The 18,437-nt window shown below is 48.9% G+C and overlaps 1 long non-coding RNA gene across 1 annotated transcript in view; it reads right to left on the bottom strand.

Annotated features, from left to right (window-relative positions):
- The window catches only part of LOC103745330, a 20,940-nt gene extending 5,828 nt beyond the window's left edge, over positions 1-15,112 (bottom strand). The window contains exon 1 of the long non-coding RNA XR_607747.2: positions 15,040-15,112. This is a non-coding gene — a long non-coding RNA (uncharacterized LOC103745330). The remainder of the gene's footprint in view (positions 1-15,039) is intronic.
- Positions 15,113-18,437: the final 3,325 nt, after the last annotated feature.

Here is an 18,437-nt window from a genome sequence, read left to right as displayed (position 1 = left end):
TACTTGGAGCATCTGATCCTCATTCCCCACCAGCCTCCCCGTCTCCCCCTTCCCTCCTCCCACTGGTCACTTTCATTCCCTAGACAATTTCAAGTGTACTTTTCTGTTCTGTGTGCATATATGATTATATGAATGTATAAAGAAAAGGTGCTTTATAAACATAATGGAATCTTTTTCATCCCTAAAGAAGAATGAAGTTATTAAGTCAGTCTCAGAAAGACAAATACGCATTTTCTCTCTTTAGCGGGCCCTAGACTTTATAATTTTAGCTAACTTTGAACACATCTTTGAATGGCTCTCTTTAAAGCTGGGAAGCAGGTAGGGCAGAGTGAAGAAGAGGGTCTGGACTCTCCTGTCTGCAGAGTCTTGCTGTCTTGGGGGCAAGCTAAGAGCTGAGCTCTTGCTGCCTGAGTGAGTTTGATCTCTGTACTCAGGGACCTGGAAGGAAGGTCATCATACCAGGAGTCCTTAAGCATGGCTGGCTCTCAAGATTTCCCACCTCCACCCTCATGTGGTTTTTGCAGGGCCCTGAAACCTTCCCTCCTCCACCCTCCTGTGTGGCTGTGGTTTTTCAGAGTGGCCCTTTGGGAAGTCCTTCAGCCATTCCTGTCTGTGACCTGGAAGTTCCTCCATCCACTAAGGTGGCAAGCTATAGTCCCGCCTCCTTTCCATGCTCTGTGGAAGGAGTCTGCGTGAAGGGGAGAGGCTAAGGATGTATAAGCCAGGAAAGCCACAGGCAAGTCTCTCGCCATTTTGTGGGGCTGTCAGAAAGCCACAGAATTTACGTTTGGGTGTGGACTTCCCAGCACAGCCATGAATGGGGTAGTCACTATTTTGGAACAGAGCGTGAAGACTGGACAGGATGGCACGCATCTCAAATATGGGAAAGCAAAAGCCTATGAGAGTTCATGTCTTTGTAAGTGACCCTCTAAACTTAGTTGACAAGCCCAAATAAATACTCTTATTCCCCAAACTGTAACTTAAGAGGAATATTGTGATGGAAAATTTGGTGCAACAGTACCCTTTGTCTTGTTTCTGAGGACTAGAGTCTGGTGGGTAGAAACCAACCCTTTCTGTCTTAGTTTCTGTTTTATGGGATCATAATTTCCTTTAACCACACTTCAAAAAGCACAGCAGGGAGGTGAGTTCTGATTCAGTTCAGAAAGCATTGGGCAAAGCCAAAGGCCACCAGGTGGAAGTTCCATGAGGAGCAACAGGCCTTGGGGAGAACCCAGAAGTTGAGCCACGGATGAACGCAGGGCCAAGAATGCCCAAGCTCCCATTTCTCTGGCTCCCAGCCCAGCATCCCATCTGTACCGCTCACAGCTAAGACCCCCATCTGCAGAGAAGCGGGCATTTACAGTCACTCTATCAAGGACTGTGTGACTTTGACAGTGGGGGCTGGGTATCTGACATGCCATAGCACCCCCAAGACCCTGGCTCCCAGCCTTGGCCTGCTGGCTCCATGCCACCACATTACACTTGCTCTCGGGAGCATGGATGATAAAGTTTCTAGCAGAGCAGGCTGTTTTTCTCTCCTCTGTCTCAAGCACTGCCTCTAGGAGACTGCCTAAATCACACACATTCAGCCGTGATTGATGACTCCCAAATGCTCCACTGTCCTGGGGGATATAAATTTCTCAGTTCGTTATTTACTCAAAAAGAGACCTCTGATAAATGCCCTGCTCGTAGGAGTCACAGGTGGATAATAACGGCAGTTATGTGGTTAGAAAGGTACAAACCATGAAATTAATGGCAGAGAAGCAATCCTGGGTCAGGAATTACTAGAAAAAGCAGTGAGCGCTGGGGGAGGAGAAATGGGAGTGGGGAACGAGCTCCTAACAGCCGTTTCTCTACCATGTAGGGTGCCCAGCAGTCTCGGAAGCAGCCTTCAGAATCAGGACAACACAGGCCACGGTGGTTGGAAGTGTCAGACAGTGATGGCTCGGGGGGGGGGGGGGCAGTTCTTCCTGTCAGGAAACCTGGGAGGAAGATGGGACGGAAGCCTGCGACTCACCAGGCTTTGAGGCCACAGTCAGTTAGCTTGGTTGCTCTCTCCACTGGACAATTTTAGAAGCCAGTGGAGGTTTGTGGAAAATGACTGGATCATGAGGGCCTTGACCTAATCAAGGAATCAATCCGTTGTGAATTCAGTTTGTTTATCTATTCTTTGAAATTTTCATACGCATATACAATGTATCTGGATTTTATCTGTTAGATTTTTGGAAAATAAAAGGAAAGATAGAGAAAGTATGAAACCAGAAACCAGAGCCAGACCTGCAACAGGCAAGGAATTTACCGTCCTTCGTTCAAAGATGATACAGTCAGAGACAGAGGCTGCCTCAGGACCAAGCGTCTACAACCAGACAAAGAAACGAGGGTTTTAATAAGAAAGGAGTGAGGCATAGCTGCACTTCGTGGGGAGTTGAATTAGTGCCGGGTTTGGTGTCCTTTGAGGGTCTCTTTCCTCAGACAGGCGGGTGAGTTATCTGTAGCACTAAAGGAGGCAGGTGGGCTCCACAAACAGTCTCTCTCAGTCCAGGGAGTGACCAGTTGATAGGCCAGGCTTGAGCAAGGCCAGGCTGCCAATTTAGGGCCAGTTAGACACTTTAAGGGATTTATGGCTTTCCCTAATGAGGCTTTTGGCTCTTTTGCAATTCACATATTCTATCAATATCCACCTTCCACTCCCTGCATCCAACTCCTCCCCACCACCCCCATATCCCCCAACACCTAACTTCATATCTTCTTTATTTTTAGAACCCACTGGGTCCAGTTAGTGCTGCCCACACGCACACAAGTGTGGAGTCATCCACTGGAGCCTGGGAACCTACCAGTGGCCACACCCCCAAGGAAAAGTGACTCTCCCTCTCCCAGCAGCTATCAACTGCCGCTTGCTCCTCAGCTAGAGGTGGGGCCTGGAGACCCTCCCTGCTCCATGCTGGCATGTGTAACTGGCTTGATCTTGTGCAGTCTTGTGAGTTCATGTGTGGAACTGTCATGTCATGTCCAGCACTCCTCCCCATCTGTCAGCTCTTGCATTTTTTCTGTACCCTCCCCCAAGATGAAAGGGAGGGTGGACCCTGGAGGGTGGGAGGGTTACTATAGGTGCTCCATATACTAGAAGGTTCCCTTCTAGTAGGAGGTGGTGGCAACTGGAGAAGGTAAGTCTAGGTGGAGGAAGTCGGTCCCTGCCAGCTGCCTTTGAAGGGCGTAACTTGCCCCTGCCACGTCCTCTTCCCCTGTCTCCCTGCTTCCCGGCTGTGATGAGGAGAGCAGCCTCTATCGCAGTCTTTCACCACCATGATAGTCCATCCTGATTCAGGTAACAGAGCCAGCTGACTGTGGACTGAAACTTCCAAAACTGCAAAACTAAACCTTTCCTTTAACTGCTTATATCAGAAATGTTGCCACTGTGACAAAGGCTGCCGAACACCCTACTATAAGACTTTACCAAGCAAAATGTTAACTGTCACGTCTTCACTGTGGAGAACTCCCCTCACAGGACCCTGCTGGAGCCATCAACTGCAGTAACCCGCCTGCTCCGTCATGTTGGCACCAACTGTGTCTCCTCAACCACAGAGATTGGTCCACACGGTAGTCATCAGCCATGCAGAGCCAAACAGAATCCTAACATGGGATCAGGTAAATAAGAGAGGGAGGCTGTTGGTGATTAATGTTGTATGACATGTTGGCTGGACCCTAGAGACCCCGCTGTTTGGTCAAATATTATTCTGGTATGTGGGAAAGTGTCTGGGGATGGGACTAACATTTGAGTTGGCAGACGGAGCAAAGTGAATGGCTCTCCCTGATGTAGACTAGCCCTTGTCTAACCAGCTATACACCTGACAGAACAAAAGCTGACCTTCCTGAGATGCGAGGGGCCTCTGCCTGCCTGTTTGAATGGAGACTTCAGACTTTTTTTGCTGTTGGACTTGAACTGAAACTTGGCTCTTCTTAAGTCCTGAGCATACTGGCTTTCCAATTGGAGCACACGCCATCAACACTCCTGATTCCCAGGCTTTGAGACCCAACTAAATCTACAACATCCTTTCTCCTGGGTATCCTGCTTGCCAACTCAGATCTTGAAACTTCTGAGTCCCTAAAAGTGTGAGAGCCAGTTTCCTGTATCAAATCTCTTTATATGTCAGGGAGAACTTACTCATTCTTTCTCCAGGAAACCCTAACTCAAGGGTCTCTGTTTTCTTTATATTACGTGCTCTGAGAACATAGCCTTGAATTCTCCCTAGCCAGCTTTCCTGTCATGTGAACAGAGGCAACAACTGCCTCAGCTCTTACAGCTGCTCACCTCACAAGTAGGGAGCATCGATCCGGTTGTACCCACCCTCTACCCACCTCATGCTTTTGCCAAAGCACCATGGCATTAATACCCATGACTCATGATTTCTCAGCTAAAAATGAGCCACTCCAGGTGATAATTGTGATGAAAAAAAAAAAAAAAAACCTGCCCAGCGACCTCACCGTCACTTTCTAAGAGAGCACAGTGCACCACACAGGAGACGGCTGAGGAATGCAACCAGGAGTGGGGTGGATTGGTGGCAGACACGGACTTGGATGCAAAACCACTTCTACCACAGAATGAGTCTGGAGAGGAAGGTCAGCCAGCATACATACAGCTCTGCCTGCCACGCACAGGAGGCTTTACAGTGGTACCACTACCTGGCAGTCCGTGTTCTCTCTCTCTCTCTCTCTCTCTCTCTCTCTCTCTCTCTCTCTCAAGTGGAGGCAAGAAGACAGCCTTGGGTCTTGTTCCTCAGGTACCGACCACCATTTTTGCCTTTGCTTTTCTTTTTCTTTCTTTCTTTTCCTTTCTCTCTTTTTTTCTTTCTTTGAAAAAGCCACATACTGAACTTGAAGCTCACTGATTAGGCTCAGCTGTCCAGGAAGACCCAGCGCTACCCCCTGTCTCTGCCTCCCCAGCGACCCCCCTGTCTCTCCCTCCCTGGTATGACCATGCCTGGCTTTCTAGTGGGTTCTGGGGACCAAACTCAAGTCCTCCAGCTTTCAAGGCAAACATTTACCAACTCATTATCTCAAAGCTCTGGTTAGTGCATTTTCTGATGGGAAAATCTTCCAACAACCCTGTCACACACCCGCCCCCAAATGGTGCTTCAGCGAGGAAACAGGCGTATGTGCACAGAGAGCACAGGCCTGTCAGAAATGTGTGGCTTTGGGGTTTGGTTTGAGGCAAGTGGAGAGTTCAAACAATATCTATCCTCCTACAGGGCCTAAAATCCCATCATTAGAAAAGCTATCCTTCAGATATAGCCATTACTGGCTTTAGAAATAAATAAAAACTGCTATCATTAAACTTTAAAGGAGCACTTAGTGCTAGGGACTGTTCTAGAAGCTTTGCATACATTATCTCAATACGAGCTCATCAGGTCATTTGCAGAAGTAGCCTATGTTACTTTACAAACAGGGCAGTCACCTGAGACCACACGCACACGTTGCAGGCAGGGTGCAGCTGTGGATCCAGGTGCATGTACAGGCATGCAAAGTATTCCAGCTCCTTCCCAGCTATGATGGTGTTGGGTATTCCTCTGGGTTTGTAGCCCTACTCCGTCCAGAGCACATGAGCTCAACTTCACCCCGTGCTTTAGTCAAGACAAAAGTAACCACTCCAGCTACACGTCTGTGAGCCCCAGTTAAATGGTACCTGGAAGTGAAAATGAGTAATAGTATTTATGGAATTGAAAGACTTGCTAAAATAAGTTACCAGGACCGAATTAAGGTTGTAAAGTAGTCAGGAGTCCTCAACAGCTCACACTGTCAGATCTAACCAAGAAGGTCCCATTCAAAATTTACAGAGAAGCCTCTGCACCTCCCTGTCCAGCCCGCAAAGGTTCCTCACCAGTTCTGTGTCCAGGAGGCTCCCGGTCCCGAACAAAGCCTGTGCACAGACTTGGAATAAGTTACCAGGACCGAATTAAGGTTGTAAAGTAGTCAGGAGTCCTCAACAGCTCACACTGTCAGATCTAACCAAGAAGGTCCCATTCAAAATTTACAGAGAAGCCTCTGCACCTCCCTGTCCAGCCAGCAAAGGTTCCTCACCAGTACTGTGTCCAGGATGCTCCCGGTCCCGAACAAAGCCTGTGCACAGACTTGATGGAGGAGAGCAACCTCCATGTGCCCCTTAGCTAATCCTCCTCAGTCCTACGCTCGGATGACTGTCCTGGAACCTCACCCCACTCAGAGGAGGAGGCTGAGCCCCAGATGCCCACATGGCTATCTTTCCCGCCCCACTCTGCGCACAGAAATAACATCTTCCAGCGAGCCCATCCTGACCTGCAATTCCAAATTGCAAACCACACATGGTCATTTCTTCTGTGTGTTTGTAGGGAGGGGGACTGCATGACACGCAGACATAAGTGTGGGGTTACACAACAGCCTTGACGTCATTCCTCAGCTGCCGTCTATTTTTTGAGATCAGGGTCTCACTGCCTAGGGCTCACGTAATGGACGTGGCTTGTTGGCCAGAAAGCCTGGGAGATCCACCCATCTCCATTTCTACAGTGATGGGATTACAGGTGATAGCACCAGACCTGGCTTTTTACCTGGGTCCTGGGCCTTGAACTCAGACCTTCATACTTGCATGGCAAACACTTTACCAGCTGAGCTATCGCCCCAGCCCCTCAAACACCCATACCCTGCCCTGAACAGTTCCCATGGTATTAATAACTGTCTGACTTTCTCTGTTTCTACGATAAAAGCAACTTCAAGGAGAAAGAGTTTATTTTGGCTCACGGTCCCAGGGCTCCGTCCATTATGACGGGGAAGTCCTGAAGACAGGAGAACATCACTCAGCATCTGTGGTCAGGAAGCAGAGAGTGCTGGATGCTGATGCTCGAGTCACCTTCTCCTTTTAGGACCTCAGCCCAGGAGTCAGCATCACCCACATTTAAGATGGGTCTTCCCACCTCAGTTAACCTAATCTTAACTCCTCACAGACAAGTCCGAAGGGCTGTCTCTTTGGTGGTTCTAGATCCTGTCAAGTTGACATCACTATAAACCATCACAGTCTCTTCTAGGATAAATGTTTATATGTGTTCACATTTGCATACATGTCACATGTATATATACATTTGTATATGTGCAAACATGTGCACATTACACATGCACGCATGGTATACACAATCTCTGCTGTGCTCATTTCTTGGTCCTGGTTCTGCTGACAATATAAACTCCATAAGGCAGGGGATTTGGACAAGTTTTGCTGTTGCTTGATCCCAGTTCTTCCCTTGGTGACTGGTGCAGAGGTTGGTATTTAAGAACATCCGTTGGTTTAATGGTCAAATTAGGCTTCATGTATTTAACCACTTATGGCATGAAAGGTATTATAATATGTACTATTCTCTAAAGAAGCTGCAGCTGGCTTGGCAGGTAAGGGTGCTGGCCACCAAGCCTGATGAGCTGAGCTTGGTCCACAGATTCCCCATGGTAGAAGGAATGTTGGCCCCTGCAGGCTTCCGTCTGACCCCCACACACCATGGCACACATGCTCTTCTTTTCCCACTTAATAGATGTAATAAAAAAATTTTAGAAACTCTTCAGTATCCCTGACTGATTTCAATTTTTTGAATCATGGCTCCAAAGAAATGAATAAAACATTATCGCTGATAGAGTTTTTTGTGGTTGTGGCTGTTGACTGATAAGAAGCCTATTTTAAAAGTTTTAAAAGCTCCAGTCAGTCAGTGATCCATTCACTAATTCGTTCCTCTTCCACTCTCTCAAGAGGTGTCTTCATCGCTGGTTATTCTAGGGACACACAAGGCAGGATGATTTAAAGCCACTACATATGGGCTGTTATCAAAACAGGGAAGCTCTCAATGCATATAGAGCATTTAAAGGAAAAGAAAAATGAGGGCTTAGCGTTAACTGTGCTCTTTGCTTTCTGCTTGGGTCTCCTGAGCATGGCATAATCTTACGCCTTCAGGAGACCGACTCCACCACGTGTGCAGGGCCTCAGGTTCACACGTATCTCTGACCAACCTGAGTCACTGTCCGATTGAGACAAGTCAACTCTCAGGGCCTCCACATTGTCAGTAACCACTTCCCACATGTCATTGTGTAGGACTGTCCTCCGACAGAAGCCACATTCCTGAGCTTAGCTATGGTGCCCTCCTTGCCTAAAGTCCTCACAGCTGCCTTGGTGACTGTTTACACCCCTCACTCTCTTGCTTGGAAGAAAGGGCAGGGAATATCACTGGACCTTCCCCTGAGAGTCCAGCCACACCTCCCAGCCTGGTGATCAGGGAGTCCAATTGCACGCGGCCTGGGGAGGGTCTAGAGTATATAAGCTGGTGAAGACTGGGGAGGACTCTCTTCCATCATCATGTGCAGCTGTGGGGAAGCCCCCATCCATGCTTGGGTGAAGACTTTCTGGTGCGGCCTTAGGGAGGGAGCACCCATACTCCTGTAAGTAAACCCTCGCCCACTGCTCTGTAAGTAAGCCCAGTAATCTCACTGTTTTCCCAGACTACAGTTTGGCAAAATCGGTACCTCCGTTTGTCGGGACCAAGGGAGGCGGGGGAGGACATTGTTTACAACCCCCACACCCCCCTCCCACAGAAGGAATTTTAGCAACATACCTGATAAATATGTTGCTAAACATATGGAATGCATCAAGTTCATTAACAGGGCAACCTGCAAGCAGGAATCCATCAGCCTCCTGCTGAGTATGGGTGTGACAGTGACCAAGGGACAAGAACAAGTCAGAGGTTCTGACGTGGTACCCCAGAATAGCGACCATAACAAGCTCGGAAACACAGTCCTAATGTTCTGCTGAGAGTCAAATTTCTTTTCCAGGAAGGCAGCAAATTCTCGGTTTGAAACACCATGTTCATGAATTCCATGAGCTTACTGGACAGAAATTACTCACATTATTTTCAAAAAGCCCATGGTGCTGGTCTTACCAAGGAGGCAGCAGCAGCATGCTGGTGGGTTCGTTGTGCCTATTTTGGTGTCTGTTCTTACTTCCCCGATGGTACAAATTGGTGCAGCAGACAGTATGTGTACCACAACATGTTAATTTCTGTCATGTGAGCAAGATAGAAAGGGCCGAGAAACCCAAGACAGCAGCGCCCCTTCAGACACACATGCAGATGAAAACATTGCTGAGCCCAAGTGTCTGGAATAGCCACTGCTGCCCAGCGGAAGCTCTGGAAGGTGTTTGCTAACTGCATGCGAAGGAAGACCGAACCTGTTGTCAGCACAACATGAAGAACTGCACGAGTGTAGTACGTGTGTGCGGTGTACGTGTGCTTGGTATGTTTGGTGTGCCATGTGTGCAATGTGGGTAGACTGTGCCAGATGTTGCTGTGCATGGAACGCATCATGCACAGTGTGCTTTGAGTATAGCACGAAGTGTATCCCAATACCTGACGGAAGCCATGTAAGGGAGGAAGGGTTTGCTTTGGCTCGACTTCGAGTGCACAGTCCGTCGTGGCGGGAAGGCCTGACATAGGATGAGGCGGCTGCTCTCGTCGCGTCCACAGTCAGGAAGCAGAGGATGTGCTGGTGCTCAGCCTGCTTCCCCTTTCCTTCAGTCTTGGAACCCAGAATGGTATCTCCCATGTTCAGAACAGGTCATTCCACCTTAATAAACCTGATCTAGATAGTCCCTCAGAGACACACCCAGAGACTTGTTTCCATGGTGATTCTAAGTCCCACTAAGTTAACAGTCAGGATTAACCATCCCACGTTTTCTGTTGTGTGGTGTGTGGTACGCTTATTCAGCTTTGTGTAACTATAACAAAATCCCTGAGATGATCCACTTACTGTGTGAAAATGGTTCATTTCGGCTTCTGTGCCCAGTCCCAGGCACTGTTGCTTTGGCTCTGTGGTAACACTACTGTGTTATGGTAAATAAGTTCTGCTCGCCTCATGGTGTCTGGGAAGCAAAGAGAAACAGGAAGGGGCCATGGTCCTCCTATCCTTCAAGGGCATGCTCCAAACCTAGCTTCCTCCTCGCCTAGGCCCCATTTCCTAAATGTTCCACCATCTTAAAGTGGAGCGAGAGAGGTAAGCCAGAGACTTTAACATGCAAGCCTTTGAAGGACATTTGATATTCAATAGCAGGTGTGTCGTGTGTAAGTTGTCTGTATCACATGTACAATGTGTCATGTGTGTGGGTCAGATGGGATATGGTGGACTGTATAATTGAAGTATGTGGAGTGCTGTGGTGTGTGAGTCATAGGCATGCTGTGTAGTATGAAGTGTGCTCTGCCATTATGTGTAGACCGTATATTTTGTGTGTGTCCTGTGTATACTGTGTGGTATGTGCTGAATGTAGTGTTTAGTGTGTCCTCTGCAGTGCATATTTGGTTATGTGTGGGGTGTAATGTGTTGTTATAGTGTTGTATGTGTGGTTGTGCATGGTGAGGAGGGTAAGCCAAACGATAGGAGCCACTGACTGGGGGCTGCTGACCTGGCCTGGGATGGCCCTGCTCCCGAGGAGTCTCCTGGTACCAGCCCTAGACCAAGCTGCCATCCACATACCTGGGTGGAAGGGCGCAGCATCAGAGGCTGCTGGTCTTTGTGGTGCACAGATGGGCTCACAGGTGGCAGTCAGTACAACACTTTGTAAAACAAGCTGCAAAGAGGCCATCAAGCTGAGACCTGGGCAGCAGAACACCCTGGAGATGGGAACAGGGACAGCACCAGCCTGGGTCACAGCCTCACAGGGACAGCTGCAGCCCAGGTCCCAGCCCCACCAGGACAATGTCAGCCCAGGTTCCAGCCTCACAGGGACAGCGCCAGCCTGGGTCGTAACCTTACCTCCCCAGTCAGGATATGCCAAACGCAGACACCCATCTCATTCCCAGGGTCCTTCAGAACCAGATACCTCTATGTCTGTCCAACCTTGTGCCTTCCTGCCCCAACCTACATTCTGAACTCCTGCCCTTCTTCCCAGCACGCTTCCTGTTCTGTCTGGAAACCATGTCTTATCTGCCCTCTTGCCATAGTCCATAGCTGCCCACTTTTCCTTCCCAGGCCAACCACCCGGTCAGCTTCCTACAAGATACCCCCAATCCCAGAAGAAAGCCCCTGCAGTTGCAGGATGACTTGTGATGCCGGCTCAGGCTTCTTCCTTCTCCTTCCAGAACCTACCATTGTGCCCTCCTGTGTTCATGCCTCAGCTCTCTATGGCTAGATCACCAGCATTGGGGGCAAGCAGTTGGGTCTTGAGATGTATTTTTGAGCCTAGAGCCCCCGTTAGCCCAATTCTGAGCCACGGTCTCCACAGGACTGTTCTAATTTGCTTTCTTGATGCTGTGATAAAACACTTTAACCCAAAGCAACTTAGGGGAAGAGGTTTATTTGGCTTACATGTGCAGATCCCAGTCCATCACCGAGGGAAGTCAGGACAGGAGTCATGGAAGACCTGGAAGCAGAGACCATGGAGGCATGCTGCGTGCTGGCTCACTGCGTCTCACAGGCTCATGCCTAGCTAGTTTCTTATACACCCCAGGACCATCTGCCTAGGGATGGTGCTGCCCACAGTGGGCTGGGCCCTCCTGCACCAGTTAATAATCAAGTCAGTCGCCCACAGACATGCCCACAGGCCAATCTGATCTGGGAAATTCCTCAACTGAGGCTTTCCTCTCAGATGACTCTAGGCTGGGTCAGTTGACTGTGATGACCCATAAGAGGCACTGAGTGGGCAGCCCCACCACAGCCTGGCTCTGCCTGAGCCCTTCCTTTCCACAGGCAGCAGCCCCTGTGGGCCTTTCTGCATCCATTGCTCTCACGGTCTAGCTCCTCCTCGCTCACCATGGATGAATCTGACAAACTCTCATGTCTCAATGCATCGCAGTTATGCCACTTTTGGAGCCACCCAGAGGCCCCCTGCTCAGCAGGCCCCACGGACAAACCTGGAGTGGGAAGAAGAGGCACCAGTTGACTGTGATGACCCATAAGAGGCACTGAGTGGGCAGCCCCACCACAGCCTGGCTCTGCCTGAGCCCTTCCTTTCCACAGGCAGCAGCCCCTGTGGGCCTTTCTGCATCCATTGCTCTGACGGTCTAGTTCCTCCTTGCTCACCATGGATGAATCCGACAAACTCTCATGTCTCAATGCATCACAGTTATGCCACTTTTGGAGTACCCAGAGGCCCCCTGCTCAGCAGGCCCCACGGACAAACCTGGAGCGGGAAGAAGAGGCATTGGGTGTGTGAAGAAACCAGGAAGGACATTCCATCTCGGCCCCGGCCGTGGGTCTGGGTCAGGCTCCACAGCCATTGCAGGCTTTGTGTCCTGACACCCTCAAATGATATCCCTACCCACTCGATACAGAAACAACAGAAGAGTCCTTCTGTCCAGGTCTCTTACCATCACCCCAGCTCCCTCCTGGCTCTTTGGTCCTGATTCTCTAAGGAGCCTCCAGTCTGGTCAGACTCTGTAAAGGTCTGCTTCTTTACCCTCTCCACCAAGTCCACATCTATAGTTTGCCCACCTGCCTTACCCTCCACGTGTCGTCCCACCGGGTGCTCTTCCCCTGTATAGGCCTTTCCATGAAGAACGAGGGGCAATCCCCAGCCTTCCCTGCACCACCAGGTCTCCGCCCTCTGGAAGCCTCTCACTACTTCTTAGGCTCTCACTGTCAAAATGATTCCATTCCTGAGAACTGACTTAAAGTGTGATTAAGTCCCACAGCTAAAGGCAGGCTGTGTAGGCATCTTCGAGATGACAGAAAAATACCAGAATTCAATGGAAAACACTTAGATTAGTAACTGACGTATAGTGAGCAAAATGAAAGTGTTTGTTATGTGGTGAGTGCGACAGATAAGAAGGTGGTGACTCCAAGATGGTAGGCCCACAGCTTCTGTCAACGGCACTCGCAAACTGTGGAACTGGGATTTGAACTCAGTTCAAGCCCCAAGTCCACGTCAAACCACTGTGTTCTGCTCCTCTCTTGATTTTTCAGCATGTCTGAGGTATATGTGTGTTTCTGCGGAACTTTAAGCACCATTTACAAACGTCCAGACGTACTTTTTGGAAGGCCTCCATGGAATGTACCATTCTGCCATTGATTAATTTTCATTATTCCATGTTAGCATTATTCTGGAAGGAGGCAGAATGTGCATGGATCTCTCCAGTGTTTTTAAATATTTTACTTATGATTTTTTTGGCCTATATTGCCTGCATGTGTGTAAGTGCACCCGTGTCATGCAATGCCTATGGAGGTCAGAAGGGGATGTTGGATCCCCTAGAACTGGAATTACGAACAGTTGTTAGCCAGCATGTGGGAGTTGAGACTTGAACCCATGTCCTCTGCAAGAGCAGCCAGCGCTCTAACCGCTGAGTCATGTCTGCAGTCCTGATCCGTGCAATTTTATCTCCACCAATTGTTTGTTCAGCAGCTAAACCAGTTTCTAAACATCTACCATGTTTCCTCTGCTGGACTCAAAGAACATGAACAAAGGCCCCATTCTTGCCATTGAGGATGGCTCACCTTCACTGCTCTTAACTGAACAGTTAATGAACATTGAATATCTTGCATGTATCACCTCAACCATCACACCTGAAGGACAGTTACTATTATTGGATTGATTAACAAACATGGAAATAAGAAATTAGAACTGAAGACCCCACTCAGTGTTGCAGGGATTGTAATCCTAAATCTGGAATTGTACCTCACATGGGCTGGCACCTGCAATATTACCTCTGCCCATACTCTCCCTGCTGAGAGACGGCACCAGCAGAGGACAGGTTTGTACCTGTCTATACCATGCCAAGGGCAGCCCGTTGCTGCAGGACATGCAGGATGGGGTGCCCAGTTCCTCCAGGTGGCAGACAGGCTTTTTTCAACTTAACATCAGTCCCTCTCCAAGGCCTGGAAATCTCCTTGCTGAAACAGCTGTAATGACTTGGGCAAACTACCCTCAGGTGCACGGTCTGTACATAGGATGTGTCTGCCACTTCCAATTCCATCCTCCTGCCAGGAGGCACACAGCGGACAGGCATGACTGACAGAAAAGATGATTTTGCAAATTGCAATCAAAATAGGATGCTCTGCCCGAGCTCCATGCAGCTTCCCTCCTACAGGGAAATAGCTAGTTCTCAAAACAATGCATTATTACTTCAGTTCTCTGTCATTCCGTTAAGCAGAAGTCATGTTCTCCTCAAAGGCACCTTATGAACAAACAGGACCTTGTGCACTAGGAGCACAAACACACAATAAGCAGCCCATGCTCAGTCGGGATTTGCCTCCATGACCAGGGAAGCTGATCCATCTCTGGAATTGCATTCCCAGCATGCAGCAGGACAGGAATGCACTCGCTGCCCTGGAGCTCAGGCTGGGACCAAACACTAAAAGGCAAAGTCTAAAGCTTTCCTGAATGATGGCTTTTGAGCCAGGCTCAGACACATTACAGGGTTATGTCCGCAATGGCAACCACTTTTGCAATTCATCATCATGAAATCCAAGCCAGGTCTCCATCAGCTGAGCTGCCCGTGGCATCACAAAGCGCTTGGCAGGAGCTGCTTAGAGGATGGCTCACCAGAAGCTTGTCCCTGGGCAGAGCCTCTCTGCTCTGCAGAACAACACACCCTTTCAGGATCCAGGGAACCAACTTCCCAGGGGGACGTTGTAACTGCTGTTCGCCTTTCTGCTTCCTGCCTATGAGTCTGCCTGCTTTCTCCTGGGGCGTTTCAGCTGGTTTTGCCAGCCCTGGGACCAGCATGGTGGCTGTGTATTCCTTTCTATCTTGGCAGCATGACAGTCCAGAAACACAGCTGCTGAACCAACACAACTTCTTTCCCCTTCTACCTCCCCTTTGGAGGGACTCCAAAGCCCGAGCTCGCTGCCTGTGGGCAGCCTCTGTGCAGGACGTTTATCTTTATCTGCTGTGTATATAGTTTCTCTCTCTCTCTCTCTCTCTCTCTCTCTCACACACACACACACACACACACACACACACACACACACACACACACACAGAATCCTCATTAGCAGAGACCTGCTGACAGCCACAGAGCAGGAACATAAACACAGCCATGAACCAAGGCCACTGACCTGCTCAGTCTGGGGTCTCCATGCAGGATGGAAGGACGCAAGGAACAGGATTGAAAGAACAGATCTCCATCTCAAGATGCAGAGCCTACTGGCAGTGTGTGCTCAGCTGTCCTCAGACACTTGGCAACCCTCAAGTCCCACAGAGAACAGGGGCCAAGTTGGAGAGGGAGCGAGGAGGAGGAAATGGGTCGTTAACTCTGACTGAGAAATACCTGTCTTCAATCACAGGTGTGTGGGATAAGCTGCATTGGGGGCCACTGTGTTCCTAAAAATCTGTACATTGACCCTTAAGTAGCTCAGAAGGTGGTTGTCTTTGGAGATAAGGTCATTCAATCAGTAACCAAGTTAAACTGAATTTGTCTGTGCTCCTTAGAGAAAGAGGTTAGGACCCAGACCCCAACAGATGAGCAACCATGGGAGGACACAGGGGCCAAAAAGAAATGAACTCCAGCCTCCAGAAGTAAGGAAAAGGAGGGTTCCATCTTTAGTGCACCCCTCTGGGGTCTTTGTGGCTCATGCGTGGGAGCACCCTGCTTGGCTTAGGAGTTTCTCTCATGCACATCTGCCAATTTTCTCACACCAGCCCCTTGCTATTGATCCCCTCCATCACATGCCATCTCCTAAGGCCAGAGAAGCCAGTGAACGCGCCTAGAATCAATCCTCTCTGATCCGGGGTGTCTGAACGGAGCCCAGGGGAGCCGGAGCCCATCCCAGCCTTGCTGTTAGCTTAGGTGTGCCGCACACCTTCTGTCTCGCAGTGATTAATAACCTTGCCTCTCACTCTCACCTGGTTTGGATGATAAATGATGTGGTTGTGTTTTCTCATGCTGTCTCCCAGGCAGGCTCCTGAGTGTCAGAATACTAAGTTAATACAAAAATGAATAAATCATCCTGCTTATTTATGAACGCCAATGTTCACCTTCCTTTCAGCAGCCTAGAGAATGTGGAATATGACATTAATCACAGTAATTATAAATTATGGGTAACATTCTATTGGATTTATTATTGTCATTGTATTTCATGCAGACCCTGTAAGATCAAAAAGGCGAATCCTCCCCTGAAAGATTCCTAGACTTTAGCAAAAGCCCCCAAATTCTCTGGGGACTTGGGTCTCACTGTAACAGGTTCAGAATGGAAAAATCATGTGTTTACGACACTTCTGGGTCAGAATTCCATGCTACTATTTGAGGAAGAGTGCAGATAGGATCAGCACTTTCCCCCTCGGTCTGTTGGATATTTGAAAATGGATCATGGAAACCAGACAAAGAATGTCCTTAGTTACCTTTAACTGTCAACTTGAGGGCTGGAGAGAGGGCTCTGCGGTTAAGAGCACTGGCTGCTCTTGCAGAGGACCCGGGTTCGATTCCCAGCACCCAGCGGCAGCTAACAACTGTCCATAACTCCAGTTTCAGGGGATCTGGCACCTTCTTCTGACCTCCGAGGGCACTGCATGACACAGGTGCACTTACACACGTAGGTAATACACTCAGACGCATAAAAAAATTTAAAAATAAGTTATAAACAAATTGTCAGTTTGACAGCCTAGAGTCATCTGAGAAGACAGCTTCAACTGAGGAATTGCCTCGAGCAGATTGGTCTGTGGGGGGATTTTTTTGAGGACTAATTGATATAGGAGGGCCCAGCCCAATGCCATCGCTAGGAAGTGGTGCTGGACTGTACAAGAAACAGCCAGGGAGCAAGCTGGCAAGCAGCATTCCTCCATGGCTTCTGAGTCAGTTCCCCTACGCTTCCACCCTGACTTCCCTGTGATGGGCTGTGACCTGGACTAAAGCTGAACTAAACCCTTGACTGCTGAGTTGCTTTTGGTCGGAGTATCTTACCACAGCAACAGAAATGAAACGAGAACGAAATGAATGAAACGTGTGGGGGGGAGGGTGTCTCCTCCCACCGCAGAAGGAATTCTTCTCCACAGATCAGAGAGGAAAGGAAAACGTGATGTTCTGCCAGTCTGCAGGTTTTCCTCCTCTCTGCGCCTCTGGCTGACATGGCATCTTTGCCTGTGTGCAGAACCCTGTTGGAGAGCTCAGAGTCAGGCGCAGGCTCCTCGCTAACGACAGGCCGAAGGGAAGCAAGGTTCACAGCGCCAGAACATGTCGAAGGGGGTCTTTGGTGCCTATAAACGGCGAGAAATCGAACACCGGCTGTGCAGAAAGAGGAAGTCAGAAGCTGAGGCAGCACCGTGCTGGAAAGGGAGCCGCGTCCACCTTGGAGCAGCTGCAAAGAGGCCCACGTTGCTCATCTAAAGCCTCGTTTCCCCACCTAGGGTGCAAACCAATGACACGGCCGAGCCAGCCTGCTACCATGCAACCCGTCAGCGTTTCCTCTGCCCCAGACGCTCCCCATCCTGGGTCTACAAGGCCTCCCCACCTGCCCTAAACAGCTGCTTCCCAGCCCTTTACGTTTGCATCTAATGAGGACTCTCTGCGCTTTCACTTGCCTCTACTGGAAATCTGTCCGTGTCAGACCGTGCATCAGTAGTCATGGTGGCTTAAATGAGGTGTCCCCATGCACACTCGTGTTTGAGCACGTGGTCCACAGTTGGTGGCACTGTTTGAGGAGGTTATCAAGTCTGTAGGAGATGTGGCCTTGCTGGAAGACGCGCTCCGCTGGGGCCGGACTTTGAGGGTTTACAGCCTTGCCTAAAAATACAATTTTAAGATCTTATAGAAATTTACTGTACTATCTTAGGAAACTGCCAAACCATTCTTCAAAATGGCTATGCCCTCTTACATTGCAGTGTATGATGTCCCGCTGTCACACTGCAGTGTATGACGTCCAGCTGTCACACTGCAGTGTATGACGTCCCGCTGTCACATTGCAGTGTATGACGTCCCGCTGTCACATTGCAGTGTATGACGTCCCGCTGTCACATTGCAGTGTATGACGTCCAGCTGTCTCTGGATGAGCCAACTCATTGCACTTTTTATTACCGGCCTCTTCAGTAGGCTGACTTCAGTTTTGTCTCCCTAGTGATTACTGATGCTCTGCATCTCTCCATTAACCATCCATATTCTTTCTTTGGTAAACTATTGCTCAAAATGTTTTCCCACTTTTAAATTGAGTTGTTATTGTGAATGACTTACAAGTGCTCTAGATAGTCTTCATAAAAATCTTTTATCATAAGTATAATTCACACATATTTTCTTATAGTCTATGATAAGTCTTTCATTTTTCTTTTAAAATATTTTTATTACATCATATATATGCATACACACATATATACATATATGTGTGTGTGTGTGTGTGTGTGTGTGTGTGTGCCTAGGGCACATGGCTGCCGCAGACCACATGTGGCAATTTAAAATATTTTTATTACATCATATATATGCATACACACATATATACATATGCGTGTGTGTGTGTGTATGTGTGTGTGT

The sequence above is a fragment of the Nannospalax galili genome, unplaced genomic scaffold, assembly GCF_000622305.1.
Source record: "Nannospalax galili isolate Female #2095 unplaced genomic scaffold, S.galili_v1.0 scaffold302, whole genome shotgun sequence".
In the NCBI taxonomy this organism is placed as follows: domain Eukaryota; kingdom Metazoa; phylum Chordata; class Mammalia; order Rodentia; family Spalacidae; genus Nannospalax; species Nannospalax galili.
This window is presented reverse-complemented; position numbering and strand designations above follow the sequence as displayed.